Genomic DNA, 12397 nt, shown 5'->3' on the forward strand with positions numbered 1-12397 from the left:
AATCTTCTCAGGTTGAGTCGCCGTTCCCATGCATTTTATGTGTTTTGGTTTTGATAGATCCAAATAAAATATTGATGTGTGTTTACAGACATTTCTTAATATCACAGTTTTGTTCTTTTTTTTTTTAAATTTTCTGCTAGTGCCAAAGGGTTTCTTTCACACTGCAGAGGCGGTTGTGAGAACAGGGCATGCATGGGGAGAGGTTATGTAACAAAGAAAGCAAAGTGCTGCATGTTTTAGTGCTGCCTCAGCATTTTGTTTTTAAGATGTTTTTGCCCAGTATGTGTTGCAGTCCCAGACAGTGACAGCCCTGAGTGATATAATCCAAAATATAAACATTTAATTTTCTCTTAAAAATCCACTTTTTCCATTAGGGTTCTGGAAAACTGTTTCTTATCTCATCTGTTTCACACAGTTTAGGTAATTACAGGCTGCTGCATGCCACCAAATTACCCAAATCACTTCTCTTCTTAGCGCCTGACAAATTGCAGCATTGAGAAAGGTAGGAGGTTCTCATTTTCCTTCCTCTGCCTTAATTTGGGGTATTTTTGTGGCGCACAGATATTTGTGAGGCGAATGTTCAATACATGGCTGAATTATTGATAAATTTGATGAATTTTACAGTGGAAAGTTCAGAGTATTCCAGGTCAAAAAAATTCAAAATGCATGCCCATCATAGGAGAATATATGATGTCCAGCACCTAGACTATGAAATCACATGTAATATTGGAATGGAGTCTAAACTCTACATGAGATGAGTTGTGTGGAGTTGAGGCAAATCTTGAATGTAATTTAAAAACCTACCTAATTTTAACAGCATAATATCCTATCTTATTGCATATCCAATACAGCATTAATGGGATATTATGCACAAAAATATTGCAAACGATTGCCATTTAAGTGGCTTTTATGATCAATTTTGCTGTCGCCTATTGCGGACTCTGGATAGCCGACAGCAAGTGAATGAAAATTAAAATAATAACCTAATAAACCAGAGAGCCAGGAGCCTTGTTGCTCCTTTGCAGTATTGCACTTCATTATTGTTCAGCCTCAACATTGTGCCCTGGTTCAGCTAATGCAACTTGTGAAGCTATCAGTGTCTCTGAAAAGAAGTGCTTGAAATTATAGTTCAAAACTCTTCACTGGAAAATATCTTCTTGGCAACTGGAGAGCCGGCGTCATTAGTTCCAGCATTCGGGTCTCACGGGTGGAAAAGTTCTTCTCCAGCACCTCAGCAAACGGCATTTGAGGTACCAGGTTCATCTGGCTGTGAAAAACCTGCTGCTGGATCTGGTTAGCGGCTCCTTGACAGCTCTATGCACACTTGAAAAGAATGAATAACCCTCAGTAGCGTGAAGGGATTGTGTAAGCAAGCTGTCTACTGTGGCAAACGGTGCTTGTGCAGTTATTTTTATATCGTTCTCTGAACTGCAGAAGTTTGAGAAAGTTGCTGGAATAGGAAGATACTTTAGTACAAACATGAAAGACATATTATTTCTGGAGCACGTTGATGCTCTGAACAGATGGTCATTACTAACAAGTTAATTTCCATTTACTGAATAAAAATGTTGCCCTTCCTAAGCAACCTTTTCAATACGAAACCTTTCGTGTTACAGCAGTTCAACTGAAAGCTTGATTTTTTTTAAAAAAAACGTCAGCGCCATGCCATTCTTCTTCGACTTCCATGTGTTAAAGTGAGGAAATACCTTCTGAAAAGCGTACAACAGATGCTTTGTGGAGAGTTCTTCCACCACAATTTGCTATTCCTGGTATGTATGTCTGCAATTTGGACGATGGTTAGTTGCCCAGCAACACAAGCTGCAGTTATTGTGATCCTTTTAACGTGATGCTGGCACACAGGCACTGAAGATGCAAATACAGGTCAGTGAGTCAAGGTCCCCTTCCCGTCTCCTCTAAATTGCGCATCAATTAGGAACGCATATGAGGGAATCATATACTAGAAGTCAAGCATGTTCTCTGTTCACTGTTACATAACTTAAAACGAGGGAGAAAGAACATGTTGTAAAACTTCAGCATCACTTTTTTAAGCAAGAGTTCAGATTTCTTGCCAAATTCAGAATCATTGTTTGTTTTTTGTTTTTTAACAGTTTCGCTGCCAAAGCAGAGCCTCATATATGCACAATATTTTACACCAAACATGCCCACAGGACTAAATGGGTGAAAAGCTGAATTATTTATGAAGGTTTAGCAGCAGATTTATTTTTTGATTGATCATTTTTACTGTAGAAGTCAACAGACTCTCTGCAATATACCATCTGGCATTCAGTTACACAAGAAAAATTAATGTGAGATGATGTGTGCAGGGAGCCCCACAGGACCCACAGGACTGCATTTGATTTCAAGAACATAAAAGAACAATAAGCTTTGTGGAGAAAAACACAGACAGGGATATTTCTGTGTCAACATCAGCATTTGTCTTGAAAGGCTTTGGCCTTTAGCATCTTGCCTCATTATTTCAGTGATGTTTAAGTAAATGTGGGAGCTAGAAACTGAAAATATTGCAAGCAATACTTTAAAACATCAACCTGCTAATAACTGTCTATTTGTGAACTGTTTTTGGTCAGCGTTCATGTCAATAACATGGTTTCCACTTTGCTTTCATAGCAAGCTGTGATGGAAAAATACATCTAATTTCCTGAAACTGCTGCTAATGATCATCTTTTCATCAGGCGAAAAATAATAAAGAAAAGAAAGTATGCATCAGACTTTATTGCTATTATGAGCAGCAAGCTGATGTAATTTGGCAAGATAGGAGGTGCCTCTGTGGCGAAGGCAGACAAGTTAATTCTTGATTAGCGTCACATACAGAGTGTTGCAGGTAAACAGGACACCTTGTATTAACATCTAGCTGGCCGATATCTATTTTCTGACAGTTTCATTTCCACACAGGTGGCACCTGCTTTCTGGCGAGCATGACAAGATAGCAGAAGCACCTGGACGCGAACTACAAATATATCAGAGTCATTTCCCCTTTTTAGTATTTTCCGTGTGTGCGTGCGTGAGTGACAAAGTAAGCAATATCTGTGTTGTCCTACATGGCAGGGAGCATGTGATCTAACACCCCCACTACTCATCGACTGGCGTGCAGCGCAGCGAGTGTTTGAAGAGAGCAGCAATAAAAATGTCTTTGCAGCAGCACAAGTTGAGAATGTAAAGCACGTTTTTAAACGAGAGGCGCTGAAAGCACCAGATAAAAAGCCAAAGTGAATATTTCAGCATAAAGGATTATCTTTTTTCTCTCTCACAAAAACCGTTAAGAATAAAGGCCTAATCGCAGGTTCGAAAGGCTTCAGATGGCGCAAATGAATTCACATGCACACAAAAAGCTGCCTTCCAAGTATAGTATTTGCCACTGAGATGAATGTTATCCAACTGATAATGAGCTGTTGGGCTGCAGCGAGTTGAAGTCTCCAAAAGGGAAAATGGGTAACCACAAAGTCAATGTGATAGGAAGCGAGGGAGGACTCCTGTGGGGGTTTTTTTTTTCTTATCAAAGCAACGCCACATAATCATATCCTTGGGCAACAGCTTATTATACAAGGTGCAAACCCCAGTGCTTCAGCAGACGCACACACTCACACACATTCAAACATAACCGTGAAGAGCTTTTTGTTTTCAGCTGAATTTCTGTATTAGTATCTACAAAAGCATCCCGTTTGTTAGAAGTAGGAATCAGGGGATCTTTTGTGGTTTGGTGATGTTGTTGCTCAGTAGTCGTGTTTGCAGGGAAGGACACAGTGGGAGTTAAATGCGAGAGCTCAGTTCACTTGTATGGATTACCTTCTTCAGCTCTCAGACGTTTATTGATCGGTCCATCTTTGTCTGACTGCTGCGTGTCACTCTCCTGTGAAGAGAGAGGGAAGTGCACAAGGAACAAGGAAGGGGCAGATTCCCCCATGTGCACACGTGTTTGTGCACATGTATTTAACCACATATAGATACAGAAAGAAAGTGGGCACAGAGAGGGAGGGGGAGCAATAGAATCTAGAGACAATTATTAAAACCGTCACTTCTCCAAAGACACCCGCTTAATTAATCAATCAATCAATCAAATGCCAACAGTAAAATCCAAAGCAACGGAGAAAGATATCAGATATCACACACACACACACGCACACACACACACACACGCACACACATATATATATATATATGTATATAAAAAAATTTTTTTTTTTAAATTTATATATATATATGTATGTAATAGAGCTCCTAATTTCACCACACAGATTGTTATCTAAAAAGCTCTTCACCCCTGTGTTATTTGTCCTGCTGCTGCTCCGTGTGTGAGACACAGGTATTACTCAATGTTGTGGGGACCTAAAGTTTTATTGAGACTAAAAGGTAGCACCACAATGTGAGTCATTACATTGTAAAGCGAACGAATGTTTTAATATTTTGGGTAAGGGTTAGTATTGGGCGAGTAGTGAATCTGAAAAAGGTTAGAATACACCTTAGAAAACAAACATAGGAAGCTGTAATACAGACTAAAGTCGTGCATCTAAGTGCTTGAAAACCTCCCCGCCAAATAGGTCTTCTCTCCCCGAGGAGAAGTTCCCCTTTTTTCGTGACAGAATGCTCCACCAATCCCATAATAATCTTGGATCCTGCAGAAGGAAGAAAAGGCTGACAAGAGAGTCACAGTTAAGTCGAGGACACACCTACGCGGTCTATTATCTATGAGTAATATTGTGAAGGTACCCTTTGTGATATTTCTCTGGAAAAAAGAACATCTAATTCTGCGATGTGCAGTTGTTATGTATGTTTGGCACATCCCATTCTGAACAAGCAGCGTTCAATAGCTTACACAACTTCAGCCCCACCACCTGCAGCTCCCTGTGAGCACCTGTCATTGTCCTCGTTGGTTTTCTTGTGCTTCTTTGTGTTTCTTGTTTGTTTCAATCATTTATTTATGAGTTATTTATGATATTTATGAGTTTATTTTTGTTTTTTCCCTATTTTTCAATGGATGTTGGCGTCCCTGTGTATCTAATTGTGGTTTTCACTTCCTGCCTTTGCCCCCCAACATCACCGATGCTTCATTTTCTTTCATTTGCATATCTCGCCTCTCTGTCTTTGTTGTATTATAAATGCATTTCCCCAGTGTTCTTTGTAGCCCTTTAGTTTTTTTGTATCAGTGCTTCTTGATCCTATCCTGACAGTTTCACATGGGATTTCTGTTACCAGTAACTTCATTTAAATATCTGTTGTGTTAGTGTACCCAGCCTGACGCCAGTGTCTGCGACTAGGTCCACTTTTTGTCCAAAAAGGAGAAGTGGCTGACAGAGATACAGCCTAATAACTGCCATCTGCATCTCATTAAATATAATATGGCTTTTCCAGCTTTTTATTATTATTACACACCATCTCAGTAAAGACACCAAACAGAGCATCAGAATGGAGAAGAACAGGGATTTAAGTGACTTTGAACATGACATGGTAGTTGCATGACAGGCTGATTTGAGTATTTCAGTGACTGCTGATCTACTGGGATTTTCCCCACACATTCATCTACAGAGAATGGGCCAAAAAAGAGAAAATCTCCAGTGAGGGTAGTACTCTGAGTGAAAGTGCCTTGTTGGTGCCAGAGGTTGGGGGAGAATGGCAAGATTGCTTCAAGCTGATGTGAGGGTAACTGTAACTTGATGGGACAATGGGACAAGCTTGGAGTGATGACTCAATTTCTGAAATATCTGCTATAATGGTAGGGTCAGAATTTGGTGCAAATAACATGAAAACATACATTCTATACTTCTTTGTATCACCAGTTCAGACTGGTGGTGGTGTAATGGTGTGGATAATATTTTCTTGGCACACTTCAGTTCCTTTTGTCCCACGCGAGCATTGTTTAAACACCATAGACTACCTGAATATTGTTGCTGACCACCATGTACCCATCTTCTGATGGCTGATTTTAGCAGGATAACTAAGTAAAACTAAGCTAAGCAAAGTCTCAATTTATTATGAACAATTTTCATATTTTTATTAAATAGAGTTATTGCAGGTTGGGGCATAAATACGTTCAAGACTGTAGTAAATTAATCATGCCCTGTGTGAATAATGTGATGGGCATTAGAAGGCATGATGAATAAAGTGTCAAATCCAAGATTTTCAGAGTTGGCTTTGTATATGGAAGAAGATGTAACAAGGCAGGTATTGTCACACCTGTTGATTTTATATGCAGCGCTCATGATCACAGATGCAAGCTTAGTCAGCGATGCCCTTGTCTGCCACCACATTAATCTGAATTAACTCCCTCTTGCTGAGGTGTACAGGTGTGACAGAGCAGTGTGGAAAAGATCACACTGAGGGAGGGGGGGGACTATAAGATAACAGGAAGGATATGTGAGGGTGAAAAATCTAACGTATGAAGGGATTATCTGACATCCATAACTTTTCCATTACAATGTTTTTTTCATTAAATATTTTAAGGTTTAAACATTTGTGAATAAAATATGAGTTCATGAGTGTTGTGGAAATTTTGACACAAGCAGGTTGTCGTTATTTTGCCCTTTCAAAGGGGGTCAAACAATACAGAGTACAGCAGCAGTCTGCATGTTTCCTGATCCTCCAGTCCTCCTCTCCTCCCCTGTGTCTTTCTGTGTTCGTGCTAATCACACCTTCTGTTACAGCTGTGCCTCCTTCTTTGCTTCCCGCTACAGCACACCTGTGATAATTAACTCACCGGTTGACAATTCTGTGATCAGCTGTTGCTACTACTTAAGGAGAAGGAAGCCCATCAGCTAATGCTGGATTGTTAAGCTGGAAACAGTCAGTGTTGCTGGCGCTTCTTACTAGATGCTTTGTGGTATTTTGCTCGCGTTTCTTACCTGTTTTTTTTCTTGTCTGCACAGGACTCCTGCTTCTCCATCTGACGCGACTTACTGAGAGACAGAGAGAATATTTTCCTGTGGGAATCAACTCTGTGGGTTTACCTGTGGGAGCCAAGAAATCCTCTGACTACTATTGCTTGCCTTTGCATTACTGTTGAACAGCCACTGTAAATAACCACACTGAACTTATCATCCTGAGTCCGCATCGTGTCCTGCAGAACTCCCGAGTTATGATAGCATGGCATTTGACATAGAAGAAAATCAAGCATAGAACCATTGGACAGAGCTGGGGTGATGAGACACCGTTTAACACAATCATTACAATAAAGAGACAACAGACACAAAAAACTGGTACAGGACATAAAAAACAAAGACGACTGGTATAGGCCTGATTACTAATACTTCTCAAGATGTATGAGAAAAGGAAACCCAAAGGAACCAAGAAGTAAACAAAACAATAAAGAAGAAAACACAAACAGAAACACAGAGAGACTTTTATTGCTACAATTACTACTATTAATAATAGTAATAGTAAGAATAAGAATAATAGACAATTACCAAACAACATTACAAAAGTCAACCTGAGTATTAGAATCATAAGGGAAACAGGAATTAAAAACTTTAAGTAGTAGAACAATAGAAAAAAAATCTAATATACAAATATATTAACTAAAGATTTCTAATTCAAAAACCAGTCCCAGAGATCATACTGAATATAAGTGAGGTCTGTGGCATTGATGATCGGGTAGTTTGTCCTATGTGGGATAGGGATGTGCGGATCGATACTGAAATATCGATTCCTCCGATACCAGTCATTTATGTTCTAGAATCGATTCTCACATTAAAATATCGATATTTTAGTAATTTAGGGTAAATTTGTAGTTTATCATTAACAGGAACACAGTGGAAAGAAACTATATCATTCGGATTGTCTACATTGGAAGGAACTACTTCCTCTTCCGCCTTTCATAGTCATGTGCTAAATACGGCTGTATAAATGTGTCGCAGCCCCTTGGCGTGCGCACTCACAACAATGACTGAGCGTAATTGGAGTCATGTGCGGACGTATTTTACATCCACAAACAGCCGAGACGTGGTTTGCAATACATGTGGCAAGAAAGTGAGGTGTTGTGGCAATACCACAAATTTGTCAAACACCTCAGAGTAAATCATATCAGAGAATATGATGAGCGTATATTGAGGCGAACTGAAGAGGAGGAGTGGACATGGACAGGTGCTGCTAGGGCGAGACAGAGGTCTCTCACGGAGTCCTTTAGTGCTGCAGGCAGGCAAGGTGTTTGAATAGCGCACAACTTCAGGTTTTTTATTTCTATATGATGAACTCTGCATTATTAAGTGATAAGAACAAGTAATCTGATGTCCTGTAATCATTATGATGCTATAATTTGAGATACAATAAAAGATACAATAAATAAAATACGTTTTTGTACAAAGTATCGGTATCGGATCAGTATCGTTGATACCACCCTGAATTTTACTTGGTATCGGATCGGAAAGGAAATCAGTGGTATCGCACATCACTAGTGTGGGAGAGATGACTTAGTGTTTTTTAACAGCAGTAATGATCAGACTGTGTTACTCTTGCACCAAACTATCTTCAAAATATTCTCTTCAAACGTACAAAAAGATGATAGATTTGCTTTTTGCTTGCCAGCAGCCTGAGACATTATTTTAGACTTAGTCATTCTAACAGTGACCTTTGAGAAATACTGTGATTGAAATAACATCAGCATTGATCCAAATCCAACAGTTTCTTAAAACAATTAAGCCATTACAGCAGGTCAGGCATGGACATTATTTTTTTCTGCAGAAATGATTGTCAGAAGGTTATCAGGAAGTAGAGCAACCCTCATTTATTTGAAATGCAAGGGAAATATTGTTATTTAACTTACCTTATTCATTTAATTGACATTTTATTACACTGAAATGCTGCTCTAAACTGCATTGTGTGTTATAAATTATGTTCTTTGTGACTTTGGTCCCCTGTGTAACAAGCTTCTCCCATGTATTTTTTGGAATATCCACCACCTTTCTCATGATGATCATTATCCCATGATTTTCATGGAGCTCCTGGCCATGGGTGATTGATGGTCACCTTATTACAAAGGTTCATGCTGATGATCTTGTAGCCCATGCCAGCACTGTGCAGGTCTACAGTCTTGTCCTGAATGTCCTTTGACAACTCTTTTATCTTGCTCTCAGTGGTGGAGATGTTGGAATAGGACAAAGTGATACTGTGGACATGATAAATTTAAGTTACTTCAATTACGTTTAATTCAATTTGATTTATATAATGCCAAATCACAACAACAGTTTCCTCTAGGTGCTTTATATACTATGTATAAGATAAAGACCCTACAATAATACAGAGAAAACCAAACAATTAAACAACCCCCCTGAGGAAGGACTTTGGTGACAGTGGGAAGGAAAAACTCCCTTTTAACAAGAGGGTCTGCTTTTCAGGAGTATCTGTAATTGATTAATCGATTGTTGATTCTTGGTTTTTGTTTGATATCCTGTCTCTCTACAATACAATTAAACCACAATGAAAATTAGAGACTTTATTTCTTTGTAAGTGTATAAATATACAAATTCAGTAGGGGGTCAAATAAGTATTTCTCCTAATATTGGCGTATTATGTGCATGCATCTGTGTGCACCTGCAGGTGTTTTGAGTGAGCAGGCGCTTTTGGACAAGTTCATTTCGCTCAGTTGTTCATGGTGATTGATTTTTGCAGGGCTCAGTTGACTGAGCAGGAAATGAAAGACTCCAGTCGACGGATAATGCAGCCTTTTTCCTTTTGAGCTTAATTATCCATCAAGAACCAGTGACTAGAACAACTCGACCCTACAATGAACATGAAGCACAGGGTTAATTAGACAGACGCTTGAGAGCAACATCAGTTATAAAGATTGTTTCCACACAAATGCTAACCGTGTGTCAAACTATGCATTATTGGCTATCCCCTGAACACAGTGAGAGTAACTGATACAAAAACAATGTGCAAAAAGGCTGCAATTAACTGGACTTCACTGAATCCCAGAGAGCAAGGCTGTTAAAGCATTGTCCCATGCAAGATGTATAATTCTCCTTTTTATAAGTTGTTTCAAACAGACTTTCTAAAATGTGTGCTGTCTTCATAGTAATTCTTTTTTAATGACTTTTTTTTTCAATAGATTCAGTTTACTTTCAGAACTTGTTTGTGTTGGGCTTTTCATTAAACCTACCTAACAGAAACATCAGTATTTTATTAATACAAAGTGACAATTTCTGTGGATACTGACATTGTTGTATATATTTTGTAAAATAATGAAGATCAGACAATTGAAGATCGATCTAAATCTGATCTTTCTTGTTTTTTAATTCAAAAGGCTTGTGCTCCTAAAAACTGCTGATAGCTCTCTGCAGGATTTAGAAACTGCAACCTTATTAGAAAAGATTCAGGTGTGTATTCAGCAGGATTGGGGGCAGAGATGCAATTCATTTGTTCAGCACTAAACCCTCTGAGCTTTTACAATGCAAGTTTGCAGTGAAGACTATATTATACAGATTTAATCACATGAAAGTATAAGCATTTCTGCTTGCTGATGTTGCTAATTATGTTTCCAGAGCTTTTTTTTTAACATTACTGCAGTCACATTTTTGACCAAGGCAATATTTCTGCATGTCCTTGCATCTCTAAGCATGTGGGAATAACAGCGAGAGTTGAAGCATTTAGAAACAGATCCTCAACCATCTGTTCCTAAGATACACTTTTTGCATCTCTACCAAATATGAAAAATATGCCCTCAATAATACACCCCATAATGTTGATGCACAGTACACTCAAATTACCAGATGCAAAACATGCTATCGGGTTCATTATAATATAGGTAATAGAAATACAATGTGCAAAAAATACATTTGAAATGTAAATCTTTAAACCTTTGTGATTAAATTTTAATCAACAGAAATTTTATGTAAGCAACTATTACGTAAGAACCTTTTGTAACGGGTCATGGGTGAACTCTCAAGTGGCTTACTACAACAGCATCATTTCGCTGCACTATTAGGAGAAATTACTCTGGTAATATGGCCCATTAGTGCAACAATGTCACCCATAATAGGATTACTATCCTGATTGCTGTCTGTAACAAAAGCCATATGTTCCAGTTACAGGTGCTGTCCAGCTTGAGCGAAACAGTCTGCAAATTACGATGAATTAGGAATCATGTGCTCATATTTCATGGGGGGACTCATAATGAGATGAAAAAAAAACCTCTTCGTGTCCAGAAATATCTTAACAGCTCTACTTCAAATTCCCAAATGATCCTCCTGACTAAATACCATTACTGCAAAGTTTAAAACTTAGGCAACACTCGTAGTAAACACTCACAGAGATTTTATTAGGTATACCTTGCTTGTACCGGGCTGGTCCCCCTTTTGCATTCTTTAATTCAACAAAGTGCTGAAAACCTCAGAGATTTTGCTACTATAGATACTGATACGAAACTATCCCCCGCACTTCCATCGATCGTGAGCTGTTGCTGCAAGGCAGAATGGATCTCTGCTTTTATGTTGTTCATGGCAAATTCTGAGCATTATCAGAATGTCGCGACAGAAATCAACATTTATTGGACCAGGCGATATTTTTTCAATCTTCTGTTACTCATTTTTGATTAGCCTGTGTGAATTGCAGAAACAGTTTCCTGTTCTTACCTAACAGGAGTGGCATTCATGGTCTTCTGCTTCTGTAGCCAATCTGCTTCGAGGTGGGACATAGTTTGCTTTCAGAAATGTTCGTCTACCTTTTCTATAATGAGAGATTTTTCTAGTAACTGTTGCCTTTCTATCAGTTTGAAGCAGTCTGCCCATTCTCCTCTGACCTCTGGCATCAACAAGGCACAGAAAACTGATGCTCACTGGATATTTTCTCATTTTTGGGCTGTCCTCTGTAAACCCTAGAGATTGTTGTGTGGGAAAATCCCAGCACATCCTGAAATACTCAGACAAACTCATTTGGCATCAATAACCATCCCACGTTCAAGTCACTTAAATCACCTTTCTTCTCCATTCTGATGCCGAGTTTGAACTTGACCAAGTCTACATGCGATTGGCTCATTTGTATTAATGATAAGTTGAATGGTGTACCTAATAAAGTGTGTTAATGTCACATAAAGCTGAAGCACATCACTACATATGGTCTCTTACCTCATTCATTTAACTTGGACGTAACCTTAAATTTCTTCAGGTTTGCAAATAATCAGAATGGCAAAACCATGAAGAAACAAATGTTATGTTTCAGCAGCTTTATACACTAAGCAGTGGTGAGATGGTCAAAAAGGCTTGCTGCTTTTACACTTAGAGCAACAAAAATGATGACTATAGCCGAGGGTAAAACAGCTTTAAAGCAAAGTCAGAAAGATTTACAGCCACTCATAACCTACAGTGGTTTTGTAGTTTCTGTTGACAGAACATTACAGCATTAACTGCTCAAAGACTTTGCAGCGGGTGTTATAGCAGCAGAGCGAGCATTATATTAT

Source organism: Haplochromis burtoni, unplaced genomic scaffold (assembly GCF_018398535.1).
Source record: "Haplochromis burtoni strain Fernald_Lab_line unplaced genomic scaffold, NCSU_Asbu1 Contig_8, whole genome shotgun sequence".
Taxonomy (NCBI): domain Eukaryota; kingdom Metazoa; phylum Chordata; class Actinopteri; order Cichliformes; family Cichlidae; genus Haplochromis; species Haplochromis burtoni.